Consider the following 23,596-nt stretch of genomic DNA (forward strand, 5'->3'; position numbering starts at 1 on the left):
TCCCAAGCAGACTTATCATGGGACTACATGAATTGTATCTGTTAGTTAATGTGGATATCTGGTCTGTCACCTATTGCCACAGTGGCCTAACTGGTGGGCATGGACACATCATGTGATAGAATAACGTTTTGCAGCTCGGCATCTGGGATATGCTTGTGGGACCCCAATGTGATCAATTGGGTCGAATGGCCTCCTGTTTGTCAGATACATTTCTTGTGATAGACAACGGAGAAACCACGGCCCTCATCCTACTGGACCTGTCAGCCGCCTTCGACACAGTCTGCCACCGCACACTACGAACACGCCTCTACGACGCCGGAATCCAAGAGAAGGCCCTGGACTGGACCTCCTCCTTCCTCTCCGGCAGAACACAGAGCGTCCGCCTCCCCCCCCTTCTGCTCCGAAGCCACCGAGATCATCTGCGGCGTACCCCAAGGCTCATCCCTTAGCCCAACGTTGTTCAACATCTACATGGCACCACTCGCCCACATCGCACGACAGCATGACCTCAACATCATCTCCTACACCGACGACCCCCACACCACCAAAACCAACCTCCACGAAGGAATGAAGGATGTCGCCGACTGGATGAGGAACAGCCGACTGAAGCTGAACTCGGACAAGACGAAGGTCCTCATCCTTGGATCCACCCCCTCGGCCTGGGACGACTCCTGGTGGCTGACTGCACTAGGAACACCCCCAACACCCACCGACCACACACGCAACCTAGGGACCATCCTCGACTCCACCCTCTCCATGACGAAGCAGGTCAACGCCGTCTCCTCCTCCTGCTTCAACACCCTCCGCATGCTTCGCAGGATCTTCAAGTGGATTCCCACCGAAACAAGAAGGACAGTCACCCAGGGCCTCGTCAGCAGTAGACTGCACTACGGAAACGCACTCTACGCAGGAGTCCCGGCCAAACTCCTGAAACGGCTTCAACGCATCCAGAACGCCTCTGCACGCCTGATACTCGACATCCCTTGCCGCAGCCACATCACACTGTTGAAAACTAAAACGGCGATATGATTAAGCATTTACTAAAGACATGAATTCTCCTTCCTTAGAACATGTTTCTTGTCTCATGTTGACTAATGTCTGGACTCCATTTTGTATTGTCATGTCTCCACGTGCTTTGCACGAGACGAGTCCTATCTTTTTGTTAGTTGCTCTTGTAATCTGCCTAGTAACAGTCTATAAATAGCTCCTTTGTCCGTCTGGCGCATGCCCAGACTTGGCCACATCTGTTATCAGTTAGTCCTTGCTTGACCATGTTTTCGCGGGCTCAAGACATTGTCGCCTCCGCCCACATATTGATTCTGTATCGAAAATGTCCATAAAAGGTAAAGAACTTTGCCTCATGTTGTATCCACCCACTTATGAGCCCCTCTGTTGTGTATAAAAGGGGACCGTGTACGCAAGTTCTTTGTGCTACTCTATGCAATACTGAAGAGTGTTGTATAGGTTGTAGGACCACCCTTAAGGGTTAATAAACTCTGTTTTTGTATTTGCAGTTTCCGTGCCAACTTCCTTCTAGCTTTTGCTACAGGAGAGCGAACCCTTGTATTCTGCGGGCCTAGCTGGGGCCTGTATTCTTCAATTGGCGCCCGTCACGTGGGGCTCATCGGCGACTCGGATGCTCGAAGGATTGGTCGTGATGAAGGTGAGGAATTTGGCCGGGGATGTGATCACTGCCAGTGGCGTTTTTAGTCCTGGCATCCCGAGGTTTCTTCCTTCCCTTCCGAACTGACCTTCTGGGTGGCGCCGGTCCTCGACTGAGACCTCTTCTGTCGGTTTGCCGCGACAGCCGTTTGGGCGAATTTTGGAACTTGGCAGTTGGAATCTGGACACTCTTGATTGGTAAGAACCGTTGTACGGTACTTGCGCCGAGTTTTGAAGCCTGGGTTGGCTATTTGAGTTTGATTTGTGATGACCGGTCATATTCTGTATTGATTACTGTGAGAATATATGCGTTGCAACACATATAGGCAGGTAATGTGGAGATATTTCTCCGGAGTTGTGTAAATTTGAACGGCGCAAAGTTTAAGTGCCATTTTTTTGATAATACTGCATTTTGAATTATTTTTGAGCATGCCTGCTTTCAGCGCACTCCGTAAGTGGTGCTGCTGCTTTGGAAACCGGTTAAATCTCGAGGAATCTGCTCCAGCCCCCCCCAGAGGGGACTCCTAATAGGGATATGTATGTGAAGCATGGTCTTTCCTCGATAATGTACAGCACAGTGTGGAGGAAATACACTAAAAAGGATCCTGAGTTGCGATGGCCTTTGTATGAATCGTTTGATATGCGTAAGATTGAGTATGTGGAACAATGTATGTGTAAACGGCGTGCTCGGCAAGATATGTTTGAATGTGTACGGTTGTGGGTGAAGGAAGTGCGTGAACGAGAGAAACGTGAGAAAGCGCTGTTTGATAAAGAGCAACGGAAAAATGATCATGTGAGAGCGCAGGAAGCGAAGCGTCGGGAAGAAAGAGAACTGGCGGAGAGACAAGAGAAAGAGCGTAGGTTGCAAGTCTCGGGTCAATATGCTGTCCGCCAGCCACTTTATCCTGTCCTTACTAATCTTGAAAATGATTTTTATTTATTAGATCGCTCTCCGCCCCCTTATGTTGGCGCGTCCGCCCCGAGATCACAGGATTCTGGATCGGTTTCGGATAAGGTAGACACGCGGTCCATGTTATCAGTTGAGCGTATGGGTGAGCTTCGGAAAATTTCTTTGCGTGCGCTTAAAGGCAAGCTACCCCTTGCTGAATTGTTGGAATCTTTGGAAAGTTGGCAGGATAGAGAGAAGCTGTATTTTGCAGCAACTTTTTCTGATGAAGTGATTACTGCCTTTCGGAAATATTCTGATGTTTTCGAGCCTGATTCTGTAGTTTCAGATGCTAAAGCATTACGTAACGGTGTTTTTCCTCCCTCTAAGGTACCCGATGCGGTCCGACGGCTGTTTGCATTGCGGGACGCGGCGTTTGAACTTAAAGAGAGAGCGCGCCTAAAGGCAGGGGAGAAGGAGCAATCGGATTCAAGTACCGGCGGCGACCAGTCATCTACCTCCCAATCAGATAAGAGTGAACTAGTGCATGCTAAACCGATGCAAGAGGCGGCACCTTTGTATGTTCCTCCTAAAGGAGCAGGAACTAGTTCAGATATATCTTCCCCCGATGCTAGGGGATATTTTGTGTATAATTGGGTTTATACTCCCTGGCATAGGGCTGATGTTATGGCATTAAAGAATGCATTGCCTGACCCCCGCAAGAATCCAGCGGCCTTTTACGAAGAGGTCGAAGGGGCTTTGAATTCTTGTACTATGACTTTAGCAGATATAGATTTGTTCTTTGGGCTTATTTTACCACCGGATATGTGGCGATCTGTGCGGAAGGTGGATGATCAAGCCGCTTTTAAGGCCAAATGGTCTGAGATTGAGGATGTGGATAGGGAGAGAAAACCCGCGCAAAAACCACCCCAGCTTATTTTAGATCTTCCCACTGCTATTTTGGCTAAATTGAAAACAATTATCCCCCCTAAAAAGATTGACTGGAACATGTTAGCTTCATGTAAACAGAAGGTTGATGAATCAGTTTCAGACTTCTTTACGCATTTTGAGGAGACATTTCATGATTTCAGTGGTCAGTCACTTACGTATGATACGGGTCGACATCTTTTTGTTGATAAATATGTGGCGAATTTATTACCAGGAATAGCAGCTCGTTTAAAAGCGAGTGAAAGTTCCTGGTCCACTTCGTCTCCGGCATCCCTCCTGACTATGGCTCAGTATTATGAGCGTCAGGAACAAGAAGCGAAGGGGCATGAGGAGAAGAAATCGAAAGATTTGAAAACTAAGGTGATGTTAGCACAAGTGTATGGTCCGCCTCGTCGGGGTGTCGACAGAGGTAGAGGAGGATCCTATGGTCCCCCTTCCGGTCGGTCAGATGTTAATAGAAACCAATGTGCGTATTGTAAACAGTCGGGTCATTGGGCTAGAGATTGTCCGGTATTATATGCATCTCGTCAGGGACGTGGTCAGGGACCACCGAGAGGTAGAGGGGGCTTTTCGAATTTCAGAGGGAATTCCAATGATCGTGCTCGCTTTGAGCCTAACGTGCAGCAACGAGATAGACCTAATGTATTTGATCGGCAAAATCAGTATCAAATGTCTGGGAATGACCGCCCTGGATACCATGACTCGCAGCATGCATAGGATTGCGTTGGATGGGGGTTGGAATCAGTTGAAGTACCGGTTGATCAGAAGGGTCCTTATGTTTCAGCAAGTGTTTTGGGTTCTACTGATCGGTTCCTAGTTGATACAGGAGCTACTCGCAGTGCACTGTCCAAACAATTGGTTCCGAGGGCTCCCCCATCTGGCTTAATGGTTACATCGGTAGGGTTTGATGGTACACTCTCTCGAAGCCCTCTTTCCCGGCCCCTTGCCTTCCATATTGACCACTTTTCTGCACCCTGTCCGTTTTTGCTCGCTCCGACCACGCCCGACAACATTATGGGTCTTGATATGCTTAAGCACTTCAGAGCTACGATCCGCTGCTCCCCTACTGGAGTACGTGTGATATTAAACGATAATCACCCACTGACAGACCGGATGTGTGTGGTTGCGGAGGATACTGTTATGTTAGCTGATAGAGGTGGAGCATGTAAAATTATCGGAAGTAGTTGCTGTGTGTTCATTCCTGATCATACGCCATCAGTTTACAACGCTATTAACAAATTGCATAAAATCGCAGCTGAGATTCATACAGAAAATGGCACTTGGACTTTCTCTGGATGGTTCTGGGCATTGATCACTACATGGGGATGGAAGGTTTTAACTGGTCTCTGCATTATTGTAGCAGTTCTGTTTTCCTGTTGCATCTGTGTCCAGTGTGGTCCTTTACTCTGTTCTCTATGTGTGTCATTTTGTATTCCTGATAAGAAAGCTATTGCCAATGTCACCCATCAGAAATATTTAACCAAAGAGGTGGAAGAGATGATGAAAATTGACATATATGATGATTATCCTAATAAGCCGAATGTCTTCAGTAAATGCTGAAAGGGTCGTCTGTTGAAAACTAAAACGGCGATATGATTAAGCATTTACTAAAGACATGAATTCTCCTTCCTTAGAACATGTTTCTTGTCTCATGTTGACTAATGTCTGGACTCCATTTTGTATTGTCATGTCTCCACGTGCTTTGCACAAGACGAGTCCTATCTTTTTGTTAGTTGCTCTTGTTGCTCTTGTAATCTGCCTAGTAACAGTCTATAAATAGCTCCTTTGTCTGTCTGGCGCATGCCCAGACTTGGCCACATCTGTTATCAGTTAGTCCTTGCTTGACCATGTTTTCGCGGGCTCAAGACATTGTCGCCTCCGCCCACATATTGATTCTGTATCGAAAATGTCCATAAAAGGTAAAGAACTTTGCCTCATGTTGTATCCACCCACTTATGAGCCCCTCTGTTGTGTATAAAAGGGGACCGTGTACGCAAGTTCTTTGTGCTACTCTATGCAATACTGAAGAGTGTTGTATAGGTTGTAGGACCACCCTTAAGGGTTAATAAACTCTGTTTTTGTATTTGCAGTTTCCGTGCCAACTTCCTTCTAGCTTTTGCTACAGGAGAGCGAACCCTTGTATTCTGCGGGCCTAGCTGGGGCCTGTATTCTTCAACACCCCACCTGACAAACCTGCACTGGCTCCCTGTCAACAAGAGGATAACCTTCAAACCCCTCACCAATGCACACAAGGCACTCCACAACACCGGTCCAACGTACCTCAACAGCCGACTCAACCTCTACACCCCGACCCGCCAGCTCCGCTCTGCAGACAGCACCCTCGCCACCGTCCACCGCATCCGAAGAGTGACCTCCAGCGGCAGATCATTCTCCCACCTCGCCGCCAAGACATGGAACACCCTCCCCATTCGCCTGCGGCAGACCGAAGACCTTCTGAACTTCAGAAGACTCCTCAAGACCTGGCTCTTCGAACAGTAGCAGCTCTCCCCCCTAGCGCCTTGAGACCCTTGCGGGTATGTAGTGCGCTTTACAAATGCCATGATTGATTGATTGATTGATTATTACTTTGGAGCAGCTGAACTTGGCATTCCTGGAGAAGTGTGTTCTAGGATTACCAACCAAACCTGTTCCAACAATTCCTCTCCCAGGCTTGATTTCCATTTTACTTTCAGTTCACCCAGGTCAGATTTGATGGATCTCTGAATAACCCAACAAAGGGACGAGATAAACCCATTAACGTTGTTGAATACAAGTAGACAGGGAATCACTAAATTAGCAACAGGTTTTGACTGCTCACACTCCGTTTAATTTGGCTGCCCAGACCAATTAAAGCATGGGTCACAAAAAGTCCAGTTGATGGATCATCATATTCCTCCCTCACATCTCTCAACGCCCACCCCAGATCCATAAAGTTCATCCACTCATTTCAGATCAGCATCTGTTTATGCTATTCACCCTTTCAGCCAGCTTGCAGAACCTAGAAATCCACCAGAAGTGTTACTTGGGGCGTATACTGCTCTTACATTCACTTTCTTAATTTATGTGCTCCAGCAATTCCTGTAGGAGTGCCACAGGGCTGGAGATGAAGAGTAAAGCCTGGTTCATCAAACAGAACCAACCTGGTGCCTCTGCTTAAATAATAAACCATGCTTCCACAGTGCCTTCAGCCGCAGCCAATGGAGTTACTTCATGGTGTAATAGGACTCGAACCCTGTTAAACTGATACCACCCTCATCTATTGCTTGGTATAATTTATGCAGAACCACCTTATATGCTAAGGTCTTTGAACACTTTTTGCTTAAGGATTGCAGAGATGTTAACGAAATAGTAAAACAATCTCAGCAAAGGTACCATTTTGGATAGGGTTACTTTGCCTATTGTGGATTGAAGAATGGGCTGCTGTCAGGGCATTGACTATGTTACCAAAAATTACATCATCACACTAATGGTAAATTTGTAATCCTAAGTATTTAAAAGTGCAGGTTCCTCCATCCAATGCCACATCCACCAGAGCTATCCTGTGGTGGCTGCTAGGAAACGGTGGTGGCAGGGGAATTAGGGACAAGGTAGAAAATAAAGAAAAGATGACTTACCTGCCGAACGCCGGCCCCCACCTCTCCTCCATCCTCCCTCTGTTCCTGGCCCCTAGCAGCACCCAGGCTCCCAGACTCCCCTAGCCAATCACAATAATGCTGTCAACATGCTGGTTCGGCGCTCAGACAGGGAGTGGGAGCCAGTGCATATTCTCCAGCTAGACTGTACAATACAGCCAGGTAGAGAACATGCTATGTGTACATGACTGTTAGGCCAGCACAAGATGGCTGGCCAAACCGTCATGTGCACCTAAGTACACCAACTGCTCGTCCCCCTGCTGGCTGTGGCAACATCCGAGCCCTGTTCCGCTCCATAAAACTGCATCAGTACGAAAAAATAAAATGATAATAACATTGTATTATTATCATTTTATTTTTCAGCGGAGAAGCTGCTGCTAGAGATATCAACTACTGTATACTGCATACTCAGAGGATACAAGCACACTTCCTTCTATTCACCATCAGCTAAAAAATGTCAATAGCAGCAGACCGCTCATCCGTCACTGCTCCAGTGCATAACGAACAGAACGTGTACAAAAGGGCATCATCTGCACATAAAGAGATACTGTGAATCTCTCCATTAATGTTGATACTGTCTATGTGTGTCCCATGTTTCCCACGTAATTCGCCAAATACTTTATTGTTGTGGCAAGTAATAATGTTGTCATGGTTCAGTTCTAATGTGTGCCTCTCTGCACCAGCAGAGAATAAACAATAATATTCCTCTGGTTTTAATGCACACTAGTCTAATATGGAAGGTTGGCCACATATTACTCTCAAAGGGCCATTAATTGCAGGGCATGAAAATGGTAGCACCAGTCCATTGTGTTTAAAGCATTTATTATGGCGATAAAGTCTACAGCTGAGCTCTGGAAAGCTTTTGACATATGCATCTAAAATGTGAAAGAGTCTCTGTATGTTCAGAAAAGTACTGTCTGGGACAAACCCACTTGGGCCCCAATGGATCCACAAAGGCAAAACCTTCCCTAAACATGTGGCTAAAATCTAAACAAGAAACCTGCAGTCTAAATTAAGCATTGAAAATTATCACTAGGATGAGCTAACCAGTGTCTAGGTTTGGTTTAGACCACTATAATGGCTCATCGGTTGGAAGATGGGCAAATGCTAAGTGCATATCATGCAAATGTAAGTGTGCCAATGACTCCTGAAAGGTGATGTAGAATTCCACCAATAAACTATTGCTATCAGGAATCTTCTCCAATGCCAACTGTGCTACTGTAACTTTAATGGTTTTTTTAAACATCTTTTTATTAACTGTTTGCTCAATTGACCATAAATGACAGTAGTTAAAATAATTTGTACCAAGTTGACCATTCAGTCTTACCACCATATGCTTCCGGGTGGACATAAAAACACCAAAAGTATACATTTCAGGAGGTACAACTCCTACAAGAATATACATACAATCAGCAAGGTCACTTTAATTTTGAATAGTGTGAGAGTACTATCCAGAGATTTATTTTCTCCCTTGCATTGGCCCAGTGTAGAAAACTATGGGGCATCATCTTATCCACCGCCTCAGGGAGCAAGTTTAAATGAGCTTAATCTCCAAAGATTGCGTTGGTGACCATCTGAAAATGCAGCAGATCACCGTACATCACCACCAGTGCTGAGATCTGATTATAGCGATCAATGGTTTGTGCCTGTCTAGATATTAAACAACCTGGCTTGTCTCTCTAAGAGGGAAGCCTAGCAGTGCATTCCCAACAGGCCTACAGACTTAGTGTGTTAGGTAACTAGGAATAATATGACCGCATCTGCTGGAGTTTCCCAAGTGCATCTGCTTGAGAAACAGTCATGCAAGGGACCTAAGCTAATCCTCGTGGGTGCAAGTCCCCTGTTCAAGACCATACAGACACCATGCATGGTCTTAACTCAGATCTCTCTTATGCCGACCATAAAGGCTTCAACCAAAGTATCACCCACAGATGCATCATTTACCCTTTAATAGTGCCCTTGTAAGATAAATCTCAAGAGCTGTCACTTGCAGCCCTCAACCAGGAACATTGAAAAAAAGCCTTTCCCAATGCAGTGCTCTCAACGGCGCATTTGTGGTTACAAATGGCTTTGGCTACATTTACAGCATATGGCGAGAGCTGTCACAGCTGTGGGGAACAGAGGATCATGTCCAGCCCAGCGTGACGGTCAAGCATAGGTAAAAAATATATTCCCTACATAGAGAATATGCAACTCACCCCACATCTGTCAAACACTAACCCCTAGACCAATTTACAAATGTCCCTTATATGTGATGATGGGACCTATGAAGCAAAATATTCATTGCATAATTAATGTCTCTCAAAGAGCTCTGGTGCATGAGTCACAGCATCATACAAGTGATCAAAAAATGCAGACAGAAGTACATTTGGTGCATAGAGATTAAGTGAGAAGTGAGCCTTATACAGCAGACGCTCAACTAAGGCATGTCTCCTTTCTGTGGCAGTGCGCTCTCTCCTAATCTGGAAGAGAGCCAGACTTAACCCACAATAACACTCCTCGTGAATAATATGAATATGATGCACTAAACATCTGCCCTTCCCATTTGTATCTTAATTGTATTCACCTTTCAACCTAGTCGAGTGCATTTCTTGTTAGAGTGCAAAATACATATTAGGTCTCTAAGGTATGTCTCTTAGAAGCATTTCCCATGCCCGTAACATTCCAGGGTGTGAACGTGCAATCATATGATAGCACCATAGAACAATATGATTAGAGCAGATCCACCAAGTGTTACCCCAATACTCACCTAGCAAATATGTCCAATTCAGCAGCTCCAGGGAATCTATGTCTCTCTTTGCCCAGCATGATCATCATGACAGCTGCCATGCCATTAACAGTATTAATCATGCTATTGATTCCGCGAACATATCTTCTTATTCTCGGGCCAGACTGGACCACACCTAAGCCCAAACCTACCTATTCTAACCTAGTTAAAGCCCAATGTGGCAACTATTGGAGAAGGGAAGGAAGGGGAATCCTAACCCCCTCAGGAACAGGGAGCGCACAAGGGGAAGGGAAACCAGCAAACTAATACTGCTCTGCTGGTCATCACATCCCATAAATACACTCCAGCTACAGGACTTCTGGGGGTATCAACTCACAATGTGGTTAAAATTAGTTGTGTGCACGGCCAACAATGGCAGCACACATTTCTGGAGTGCCAGTTCATGTCATCTGCACACCTACAAGTGAGTCTGGGGAGCCTATTCTCACCAGACTCTGAAGCTCCAGTATCAGTATCTGTGGTCAATTCTGGGGCCATCGAGATGGGCTCTGAATAGGCTTGTGTACTAAGTGAGAATTGCAGCCAACACAGCAAGTCTTTCTGCCGACTTCTGGTCTCTTGCTGGATCCTTGATCCACCAGTCTTTGTCTGTAGCTCTTCTTCTATGCTCTTGATTGGATTGGATTGTAAAAATTCCATCTACATGTACTGTGGAAATTCAGTTTGGCAGAAGCGTTATACATGTTTTTCATCTACTAAAATCAGTGGCATGGTAATTAATCTGGGTTGCAAGTGTTTTCATTGGTGTACTGTACTTTAGAAATAATTCTTAAAAGCCGGCTTTTAGATTACTGTGTTTTGACTCAAAAAGAGAGAGAGGATGATCTCAGCTTCGTAAAATAACATGTGTTAACTGTCAAGGCTTGCTCGTGGTCGGCGCTACAACCGTTGAGTTCTGTAAACGCTGAAACTCACAACTCTGTTCTGGTTGAGAACGACGCGTCAAGTTGGAACTCCATCAACGCTGGAACTCACAACTCTGTTCTGCTTTGTTATCGGCGCGTCATTCCTGCACCTTAGCAACGTTCCTAACTCGTCCAGGGATGACGAATGTCGTCACGTTACGCTGCATCCTATGTGCGTAACGTGGAGGCCATCTTAGATTTCTTTTATTCGTTTCAGGTACTTTCCGTTTAACACTTTAGCTTTTAGAACCAACCTTACGCGTTAGTTGTTTTTGCAGGATTCCTCTTCAGTCACGCACGTTTCAATCGCTAAGCGCTCCTGGACATCCGGCTTAGCGTCTACACAGATTGATATTTGGCATTTACCTCACATCACTGTGGACTTCACTTGTTCACATTTGGGTATTTAAAAAAAAAAAATGTTATTCTCCTCCTCATTTTTTTTTACTGGTGCTTTCATATTAACAGTAACTATTTTAACAGAAAGTGTGTCTTAACGAATGTGAAAGGGAAAAGAAGGACTCCAGTTCATGCCTTCTACTTCCTTCCTCTATCCTTATTTAGGTAGCCATTCTAGCAAACAATATCTACTTCACGGTGATAAGAAAGCGTTTTAGTATACTAGTAATAACTGACTTCTGGTCTTACAGCATACAGTGTCACATTTACAGTGTCTATTAACCACTTTCATTATGCTGAATGTTGCCACACCTCTTTTCTTTTTGTCATCAACGGGTGATCCACCCATCAAGTGGCAAAAGTGGAAAAAGGTATTCGAAAGGTATGCTCAAGTATGTGGTACTAACTTAAGTGCAGAAAGGAGGACTGCATTACTGTTAAACTGCCTTTGGTTTTTGACCATCTTCCAGATGTTGACTATTCTAGTTTGAATGAATATGAAATATGTATCTCCAAGTTAGACAAACATTACTTAACTAAAGTAAGCACAATTCTAGAAAGATATCATTTTGGTAGAAGAAATCAAAATGATGGTGAAACAGTGGAAAACTAGATCACTGCGTTGAGGAAATTAAGGTCATCATGTAAGTTTGGTGCTCTAATTGAAGAGAGAATTAGGGACCAATTCATGCTTGATTGTAATATACAAAAGTTAAGAGATGATATTTGGCAAAGAGATGAACCTTCTCTAGATGAGGTAATTACTATTGCCAAACAAATTGAGCATTCCCAGAAATGCGTGGAGATCATCACAAAATGTGAGAACAACAGTGAGGTAATTCACGAGGTAAAGGTTTCTACTAAAAGTAATGTCAAGAAAAAAGGTGCTAAATCCAATTCTGAACCTAGTAGCTATCGGTCTTTTCATAAAAATAGTTTTCAACCCAAGTGTTTTTGGTGTGGGAATTTTGGTCATTTGGCTAATGACCAGAAGTGTCCTGCACTGAAAAGTATATGTGGAAATTGTAAAAAAAATTGGTCATTATACTTTTGCTTGTCGAACAAAGAAAACCAAGGCGAAAGTAAACTTGGTTTCTCAAAGTAGTTGCATAGAAGATGATTCAGATTTTTATTGTGGGCAGATTGTCTCACAGGTTTCTAGCAGTAGTAAGAAGGGCCTATTTGATGAGGTGATGATTGAAGGAAAAGAAACCCGCATGTTATTCGATTCTGGAGCAAAAATTACTATTATTTCTAAACAATTGTATTCCCTTTGTTTGAGAGACGAGGTTAAAATTGCTAGAGCGGACATTAAACCACTGGCTTATGGTGGCGAACCTATCAAACTTATTGGTTATTTTGAAGGTTTGATAGAATACAAAGGAAGGTTTACTTCTGGTAAGGTTTATGTCTCTCACAAAGGGGATAGCATTTTGAGTTGGTTCCACCAGGAAGATCTTGGTGTCATGTTGGATCCAAATAGTAATCCCCCAATCGTGTTAAAAGAACATTTCAAAGTGAATATAATTGACACCAATGATGGTGACGATGGCTACGTCTCTAACCTCAAGAAATCCTTTCCCAGGGGGTTCAGTGGTGAACTGGGCTGTCTTCGAGATTATACACATAAAATCAAACTTGTTTCAGGAGCAGTGCCAGTCACTAGTAAAGTTCATAGCGTACCCTTTTCAGTGAGGGAAGAAATGGAAAAACAGTTAGATAAGTTAAAGTCAGATGGTATTATTGAAGAAGTTGAAGGGACCAAATGGTTGGCGCCAGTAGTCGCAGCACGCAAATCGGATGGAAGTTTGCGTTTATGCATAGATTTGAGAGCTCTGAATAAACAAGTTATCGTTGACAGGTACCCACTTCCAAAAATTTCTGACATGCTAATGTTGTTGAAAGATGCTAAAGTATTTTCTACTGTAGACATAAAATCTGCATATCATCAGATTAAACTGGACGATGGTTCAAAAGATTACACCGCCTTAACCACTCCATTTGGAACTTTCAGATTTGTGAGGTTACCTTTTGGTTTGGATTCGGCGGCTTCAGTTTTTCAAAGGGCATTAGAAAAGGTTTTGCAAAGTCAAGCTGGTGTAAAAATCTATCAGGATGATGTCTTAATTTTGGAAGTGATGACATTGAACATGATTTAAGGGTAAGGCAAGTGTTGGAGAAGTTTAGCCAACACAACCTCACTGTCAGGTTGGACAAATGCAGGTTTAGAAAATCTTCCATAAACTACCTTGGGCATCCCATCTCAGAAAAAGGCATAGAACCAAAACAGGATTTGATTGAAGCCATACAGAACTTAGCTCCTCCAACTAATAAGGAAGAATTAATGAAATTCCTCGGTATGGCTGAATACTACAGTAAGTTTGTACAGGGGTTTGCCGAGAAAAGTGTCAACATGCGGAAGTTGTTATGTAAGGGAGCAGATTTTAATTGGTCTTTACAATGTGAAGAGGAATTTAAGAATGTAAAAGCTCATTTCAGAAAAACTCCAAAACTTAGTAATTTTGATCCATCCTTGAACTCAGTGTAAATCACAGATGCGAGTATGAAGGGTCTTGGAGCAGTTTTACAACAAGAAAAAGGTGATGAAAATAATGTGATTTTGTTTCTCTCCAGGAGTCTGAAAAGGGCAGAGCTTAGATACTCTGTAATTGAAAGAGAGGCGCTAGCAGTACATTGGGCCACAAAGAAATTGAAAAATTTACTGTGGGGTACAGCTTTTATTGTAAGAACAGATCACAAACCGTTATGTGAAGTATTTAACAAAAAGGGCATAGATGCAATTTCTAGCAGAATATCTACATGGGTTGTGGCTCTCCAAGCTTACAATTGTCATGTTGAGTACCTACCTGGTGCACGTAACTGTATTGCAGATACCCTCTCGAGACTTGTACACCCTATTGAGGATGACATGAATGCAAAGGATAATGAGGTGAATGAATGGGTGTGTAACATTGAACATGATGGCATAAAAGAAGATAGGTGGAGAGAGGAATGCAAGAATGATGAGGTCCTCAATGAATTGAGTTCCTTAATTAAAAAAGGGTGGAGTAAAAAACTGGATGGTGACTTAGACAAATATTGGAATGTTAGAAATGAGTTATCTGAAGTTGATGGTCTCGTCTTCAGGGGTTCAAAACTAATTCCTCCCTTGGTATTCCGTGAGGATTTGATAGAACTGGCTCACCAAGGTCACCAGGGTATGTCCAAAATGAAAGAAAGACTGAGACTTAATTATTGGTGGCCAGGCATTGATCTTCAAGTTGAGAGATCAATTAGAGAATGCATACCTTGTACCCTAAGTGAAAAATGTCTCAAACCTAGGGCGTCCTAAAGGTCCTTGGCAAGAATTGGCTTTAGACATACTGGGTCCAGTTACTGGTGATAGATCGGAGACATATGTGTTTGTCCTTATCGACATGTACTCAAGGTGGCCAGAGATCAAATTTACAAAATGCATGGATTCTAAACATGTTATTTCTTTTCTTAAAGAAATCTTTGCACGGGAAGGTCTTCCTGGATTTTTGTTGACTGACAATGGTGTACAATTTGTGTCAGGTGAAATGGAAGAGTTTTTACAACGATGTTCCATCAAGCACAAACGTTGTTCACTATATCATCCAGAAACGAATGGTATGGTGGAACGCTTTGTTCGCGTGCTTAAAGAGACCATTTCCAAGTCAAAACAAAATGGGCTTGATTGGTAAAAAGAAGCAGAAAAAAAGGTTGAAGTCTATAAGTTTTCTCCTCATGCAACAACTGGACGTACTCCTTTTGATCTTCTTAAAGGGAGACATCCCAACACCTTTGTAGCACCTTTCTGGGTAAATGATTTAGAATCTCAGAGAGAAAATGTTTCTTCAGATGATCTTTGGAAGCATAAAGAAAAAGTAATAGTGGTGGCATGCAAAAAGAGGTTTGATGTCAGGAAGGCTGTTAAAACCACAGTGGTAAGTGTTGGTGATCTTGTGATGATCAAGGCTCCTCTGGGGCGAAAGGCATCTGGTTTATTTCTGAAACCTCATAAGGTCGTCAAAGTGTTAACAAATGCAATCAAGACTGAAGATTCCTGAATTTGGAATCTTAATAGAGTTGTTGTCATCAAAAACACTTCTCTTTTAAAAAATGATTCTGTAGTGAAACCTTCTTGTAATACCTCTAGTTCCCCCTCTATCCTCCAAAGGGAGAGAAGTACAAGAATCAAAACCAAACCCACAAAACTCAAGAACTTTGTAATGGATAAATAAGCTGTGTTTTATGGAAGGAAGGTGTGTAATATAGTGCACAATTTAGTATACTCATTTATTCTTATGTTTCTTACATTTCTTAGTGCATGCTCTAAGCTGGGTTGTGTTATCTTTCGACTAGCTCCATGGAGATGGAATCTTAGATGTTTGTGTTGAGTCAGTTGCACCTGCTGGTTGATGGATGGGACTTCATTCTCTGGAATAAACTTACTTCTTTCTACTATGGTTTCCTCAATAATTTGAATTACCTAATATTACAGAAACTATGCCTTTTTCCACTTCAAGGGAGCCATGTTGCCCGAGCCCTTCTGAGAAGCAGATCAAGATTTTTTGCTCACAAGCAATTTCACTTTCAAGGAATTTATTTGGCTTTTCAGCAAAACCACCTGCATTGTTTCTCCACCTGAGCCCTACTAAAGAATATTCAGTTAATTCCAACATTCATTGAAGTACCACAAGAAATTACTGCTTCGGAGTGTTTGCAATTTTACACAATCCCCCATTTATACTCTGAGGCCCACAACTGCAGAGTTCATAGAGGCTTACGGGACCTATGCCCTTATGTATCAGTGCATTTCCTCAGACACAGAATGGGTGAAACCCTTTGATACATCTGGCTCAGAGTACAGTCCGTCATTATCTATGCTTAATTTGTAAAAAATAAAAATACAAAAAATAAGTGTCAGGGCTCTTGTCAGGAGGCAATTGCAGCTTGCACCGCCAATTGCCCCAGCCAGCACTGCCAGTGACAGTATCAACACAAGTACTAAGTATGACACTACAAGTGTGACAGTTCGGCCATGACTAATACATGCCGCCCATGTTATTCTCATAGCTTTGGTTGGCAAGTATTAGCGATTTTAAATTTATATTGAGGTATTAAAAAACTGTTGTAATAATCACAAAGTTAGACAAACAGCACCAACATGTAGTGGGCTGTCGTAAGTGCCAGTGCTGACAATTAAGTGCCAGTGGTGAGCACTGGAAATCACAGGCTCAAATTAGGTACTGGGCATAGTTCACAGAGGGCCCTGATCCGCCTGGGAATAATGAAGGCCTGCTCTGCAGATACTCATTCTGGCTGCTGGAGTCACATTCAGCTGCTATCAAGGACTGTGAGAAAAATAAATACACTCAATGAATGAATGAATAAAAGAATGAATGAAAACAGACTTATAAAGCACACTTATGTACATAGGCGTCTTCGAGCTGGAATGATTTCCTAGGGAGAAACCAGTGAAAAGAAGACTGGAAGTGCTATAATGAGAAAAGTCAGATCTTGAATGGGAGACGGAACCCTCTTTTTTTATCTCAAAAGGGAGGGAGTTCCAAAACGTAGATATCAGGTAGGAGAATGATCTGCCTCTCAGTCTGGTGTCCCTAATCCTTGGGACACAAGAGCCTGATTCAAGATTAAGTATAGCGACAAACCTAGCAAATCTGGCTGATATGAAACCTGGCCCTGCCTTACGAAGGCTTTAAACATCACTAATTTGCGTTGCAAGTAGTTTGTAGGTCGAAGCCTACCACAGAGGGCAGCAGTCTGGTTTGCTAAAGACATCTTGGGGACATTCAGAAAGCTTCCCTGGTTATACATTCCACCTGTTGCTTACCATTGGCTTTGTGGTTTGTAACTCATTTTCTGGCTTTTTATTTCCTGGTGTTATTTGTTTTAGCGTGTCCAGTGTGTGTTTATCCCTCCCAAGGAGCAAAGTCTTTTCACACTACCTCTCCTTGCATTCACCCATGAGTGCTCCTTCCTGCAAACAAGCCTGTAAATCTTGTCCTCATCTTGTCACATTTGCAATGCCTTCAAAGAAAGAGGTCAAATGTCGGCTCTGTCTTCCAAAGGAACTTGATGTTTACTTTTCTTTTTCTGGCTTCCAAGTGATATTTTTGTGACAATTTTGCCAGATATTTGGGGTAGGAAAGGTTGGTTTTCCTAGCAATCAAACTACATCAGAATTAGGAAAGCACAAATGAAGCAAAGTTTTGGTTAATTCTGAAGTGTGCTAGAAACAAAATACTTGAATATGATCAAAACAAATCAATACATTAGGTGATGCCATTTCCACACATTATCGTTTGTGCCCTGTATACTTTTATTAGAGTGAGACTGCATGTCTGTGCACATGTAATGATAATTTCAATTGAAAATGTGTAGTCTGCAATGGCAGTGTGCTACCACACCATGCATACTCCACTCTACGCCACTCCACTTTACATCACTCCATTTCACTGCACTCTATTCTGCACCACTCCACGCACCGCACTCTACACCACTCTACTACAATTTGCATCACTCCCCTCTACTCAACTGCACTCTACGCCTCTTTACTCTACACCACTCTACTCTATGCAATGCTCCTATTCTACACCACTCCAGATCAGTGTAGGCCACTCAACGCCACTGCACTCAATGCCAATACACTCTAGCTGAATCCACTTTACACCAATCAACACTATAGCCCTGAACTCTACGCCAATCCACTGTATGCTGCTTTAATCTACTCTGCACCCACTGCACTCTATGCAACTTTAATCAACGCATTACACTGTATGCCACTGCACTCTACACTGCATCGCTACATGCCCCTTCACTCTATTCTGGAATTATCTACTCTATGCCCTTTCACTCTACGGCACTCCACACTATGCCACTGCTCTAAACCACTGCACTCTATGCCAATGCATCCTACACAACTGCACTCTATGTCACTCTACTCTATGCCACTGCACGCTGCAGTGCACCACTGTGCTCCATCCCACTCTACTCTGCAAAACCAGAATCACCGCCACTGAACTCTGCGCCACTCTACTCTGCAATACTGCACTCTATGCCAATGCGTTCTACGTCACTCTACTTTGAATCACTGTACTCTACACCACTGCACTCTGCATCACTCCGCGCAAGTGTACTCTGTACTACTCCACTCTGGGCCACTCCACGCCATTTATTTATCAAAAAAGATTCCTTTCTGTGTATTACTCTTTTAGTTGGTGACCATGAGGCCTACACATTTAGATCAATAACCTTTGATTTTTGACTGTGACACTGGACAAATATTATTACTCCAGACTAGAATATACTTTTTGTTACTCTCAAAATTTATTTTTCATAGGAAAACACTTGTATTCAATAAAATCATATTTTAAAATTGCATTCAATATATACTCTGATTGGGTGCTCTGGTACAATCTTATATATACTATCTAACAATTCCGTATTACGGTATCTATCTCAGAGTCACACACAGTTCAAATCATGTACTTTCAAAATTGCAAATTAAATACTACACAAATACATTTCATATGCTTTAAAAAGTCCCACTGTCGACGCGTTTCGGTGCATAGGTTACAATAGTAGCACCTTCCTCAGGACGGACGAGAATTTAAAACCAAAGTTTTGTTCTTCTTTCTAAAAAAGAGAATGCATATAATTAATACCATTTCCCTATGGAGAGTTGATTCTAGTTCTGGGCTATGCTGTTAATGTCACTATTACATGTTGTCTGCCCTTACTTTAAGTGTAGGGGTTGAAGTCCTTCTGTGGGTGTTCAGGACGACTTTATCACCTCTCAACTTTTGTGATTTTAGACCACTTGCATCATAGTCAGTGGAGTCATAGAATTCTACCAAAAAAGCATGGAGTTATTTCACCATACTTTTTGAGCCTATTAGCCTATTCTCATGCTCTTAAGCATAACACTTACTTTTAAAAAGTCACGTTGACACATGTTCAATGGTGTCTTAAAGCAGGTACGTCTTTCGATATGCACCGCCTGTATTCAGTTGTTTAGCTGGGCCTGTAAGGTACATAGATAATGCTATATACTTCAAATAATGATGTCATGGCACTGGTGTTTGTTCTCAACAAATACATCCATATACCTACCAATAGGTTTTTCGCCTAATGTTTAAGTTCAGGCTGTCCTTCCCTGCACCTTTTCAAGTGGTGTCCTGATACCTGTACCGGAATAACATGACGTTCAATTTAAGTGTACAGTTATCCATAGATCATGGCTTTAGACATCTACCTATCTCCTACTCCTTCTAAATTAGAAAGGGGTTCAGTACATACCAGTTAGAGCCTGCAATATCTTGTGGCAGCCTGAATCTTGACAACGCTGTCTTCTTTTCTTTAAGCGCTGTCAGCCACACTGTAGGTTTTCTTGGGGGTGTTTTTACTTTTACTCCCAACCTGTGTATTAAAAGTCATATTGGAGGAGGTTTTATTTAGATTTAGTTGTGGTACTCCTTTTCTGAAGACCATAGTCTATCAGCTTGCATTACGTGGCAATGAGAGTAGAGGTCATACTTGTAATTAGCAAATTTGGCAAAATCTGGGGAATGCGATAAGAAGATTCTTCTATGCGAGGATCTAAATAAAACCTCCTCCAATGTGACTTTTAATACACAGGTTGGGAGTAAAAGTAAAAACACCCCCAAGAAAACCTACAGTGTGGCTGACAGCGCTTAAAGAAAAGAAGACAGCGTTGTCAAGATTCAGGCTGCCACAAGATATTGCAGGCTCTAACTGGTATGTACTGAACCCCTTTCTAATTTAGAAGGAGTAGGAGATAGGTAGATGTCTAAAGCCATGATCTATGGATAACTGTACACTTAAATTGAACGTCATGTTATTCCGGTACAGGTATCAGGACACCACTTGAAAAGGTGCAGGGAAGGACAGCCTGAACTTAAACATTAGGCGAAAAACCTATTGGTAGGTATATGGATGTATTTGTTGAGAACAAACACCAGTGCCATGACATCATTATTTGAAGTATATAGCATTATCTATGTACCTTACAGGCCCAGCTAAACAACTGAATACAGGCGGTGCATATCGAAAGACGTACCTGCTTTAAGACACCATTGAACATGTGTCAACGGGACTTTTTAAAAGTAAGTGTTATGCTTAAGAGCATGAGAATAGGCTAATAGGCTCAAAAAGTATGGTGAAATAACTCCATGCTTTTATGGTAGAATTCTATGACTCCACTGACTATGATGCAAGTGGTCTAAAATCACAAAAGTTGAGAGGTGATAAAGTCGTCCTGAACACCCACAGAAGGACTTCAACCCCTACACTTAAAGTAAGGGCAGACAACATGTAATAGTGACATTAACAGCATAGCCCAGAACTAGAATCAACTCTCCATAGGGAAATGGTATTAATTATATGCATTCTCTTTTTTAGAAAGAAGAACAAAACTTTGGTTTTAAATTCTCGTCCGTCCTGAGGAAGGTGCTACTATTGTAACCTATGCACCGAAACGCGTCGACAGTGGGACTTTTTAAAGCATATGAAATGTATTTGTGTAGTATTTAATTTGCAATTTTGAAAGTACATGATTTGAACTGTGTGTGACTCTGAGATAGATACCGTAATACGGAATTGTTAGATAGTATATATAAGATTGTACCAGAGCACCCAATCAGAGTATATATTGAATGCAATTTTAAAATATGATTTTATTGAATACAAGTGTTTTCCTATGAAAAATAAATTTTGAGAGTAACAAAAAGTATATTCTAGTCTGGAGTAATAATATTTGTCCAGTGTCAGTCAAAAATCAAAGGTTATTGATCTAAATGTGTAGGCCTCATGGTCACCAACTAAAAGAGTAATACACAGAAAGGAATCTTTTTTGATAAATATCTGACACCCAGTCCTTTCTGGTCCCTGGGAAACTCTCTTTTTTGAGACCACTCCACGCCATTGCACTCTGTCACTCTACTCCATGCCACTCTACTCAACTGCGCTCTATGTCACTGTACTCTACGCCACTGAACTCTAAGCCACTCTACTCTGCACTTTACTATGCACCACTCTAATCTCCCACACTACATTCTATGATGCTGCATAGTACGCCGCTGCACTCTACACCAATATACTCTGCAACACTCTATGCCAATACACTCTACACCAGTCCACTCTACTCTACACCCCTACACGCCACTGAACTGTACTCTGCAGCCCTCTACGCTAATGCCCTCTACTCAGCACCACTGTACTAAAAACCAGTGCACTCTATGCCACTCTACTCAATGCCACACTACTCTACTGTACTCTATGCCAATGCAATCTACGCCACTCTACAGCACTGCACTCTACAACACTGAACTTTATGCCACTTTAGTCTGCAGTACTGCACTCTAATGCACTCTACACCACACCAATTTATGTCACTGCAGTCTTCAGCACTCCACTCTGCAGTACTCAGCCTCTGCATTTTATGGCACTATATTTTACTCTACACCACTCTAACCCACTGCACTTTATGCCACTCTACTCAACTCTGCACCACTGTACTCTATGCCACTATACTCTACGTGACTTTACCCTGCCCCACTTCACTCTACGGCACTGTACTCTACTATGCAACACTCTAATCTACTCCACTGCTTTTTACAACGCTGCATTGTACGTCGCTGAATTCTATGCTGCGCCCTCTACCCCACTATACTCTGCAACACTCTACACCAGTCCAATCTACTCTACGCCACTCTACTCTGCCCCACTTCACTCTATGCCACTGTACTCTACTATGCCACACTCTAATCTACTCCACTGCATTCTACAACGCTGCATTGTTAGCCGCTGAATTCTATGCTGCGCTCTCTACCCCACTATACTCTGCAACACTCTACACCAGTCCACTCTACTCTACAACACTCCACTCTATGCGACTCCACTTTATGCCACTCCAATACACATCATTCTGTCATTCAACTCTAAGACACTCTGCTCCACTCTTCGTCATTCCACTCCATGACACTCCAAACCACTGTCTTCTATGCCACAAACTCTTAGCCATGCTAAACAGCAGCCACACTGGTGTACTGCATGGTTTAGCACATTGGCAAAGTCCATAGCTTTTGCTGCATAGGCAAGACCTATTGGCTTTGCTAATGCTTGTTTTCTCAGTGTGGACCATCAGTGTGTGACAAGGCCATGTTCTTTTCCTGGAGGAAGTGAGAGGGGTGGGGGGTGGAGAGCGATTGCCAGGGCAGTCAAGGCAAGAATGTGTCTTATGTAAATTCCTGACAGAAGCCTGGAGGCAATATCCCCTCATTCTGTGCCTGCGAATTCCAGACAGATGCGCAAATGCAACATTCCCTCCTTCTGTGCCTGTGACCGAAGGGAAAAAAGTGCCTTAGACCCAGGCATTGGTGAGGTTACAACTCATCTCAATTTTCTGGCACAGTTTCTGATCTCACTGGCTTGTTCCCAGCTGACTCATATACCCATTTTGTTTACTTCACACTGCACACGAAATCCAGCAAAAGATACACCTTTTGTGCGGCATTTCAAAGGAATGTTGAACATATTACACTTACAAAAGTATGTTCTCTCAACCACTGAATGTAAGGTAATAATACATAAAGCCGAAATTTCCTCCAAATATATACTTTTAAGAGAACTGGGAGAGCCCAGGAGTTGTATTTATTGCATTGCATTGTTTGTATTGTTTTATTTGCATAGCACTTTTCTACCACAATGAACACAGGCAGGAGGATTCAGGAGAAATCGAAGGGGTTTAAGAAGTGTAATTAAATGCTTAGTGTTGCACAGCTTGTACACTTACTTTAGCGTTATGTTGCACCATTTCTGTGTAACATCCTATTAGGCATGTCACATGCGCCAACATTTAAAATACCTGCAATTTACCAATTTAATGTTATTCACTTTTTGTGCACATCTATGTTATCCAAATTATGCATTGATTCTGTTACGGACAACAAAATACGTATATGGTTAAAACGTGAAAGCTTATCACTGCCAGGATCTTTTGTTATAAAAATGCCTACAAGGTATTATCATACGCTTACATGTATGATCATCTCCAATGTGGGCTTGGACCCTGTAAACTGATAAAATGAGCGATTCCAAAGACAAATTCCTGTCTCGAAGTGAGCATGCTATTATGCTGGCATGTATTAGAACCTCACACTTCACAGTGGTGAACCACAAGCAGGATTTCTGGGCTCAACTTATCTATGTGGGCCTTTCCTGGACAAAGTGAGGATACTCGGCCCAGTTGCTCAGGATCCAAAGTAGGTCGGGTGCCGGGACATCAGGAATAAAAGGGGTCAATCCCCAC

At 42.8% G+C, this 23,596-nt stretch overlaps 1 protein-coding gene across 4 annotated transcripts in view; it reads right to left on the reverse strand.

Moving 5' to 3' along the window:
* Positions 1-23,596, reverse strand: part of PIR (pirin) — a 515,558-nt gene that overhangs the window by 231,455 nt on the left and 260,507 nt on the right. The window lies entirely within an intron of this gene.

The sequence above is a fragment of the Triturus cristatus genome, chromosome 8, assembly GCF_964204655.1.
Source record: "Triturus cristatus chromosome 8, aTriCri1.1, whole genome shotgun sequence".
NCBI classification, from domain to species: Eukaryota; Metazoa; Chordata; class Amphibia; order Caudata; family Salamandridae; genus Triturus; species Triturus cristatus.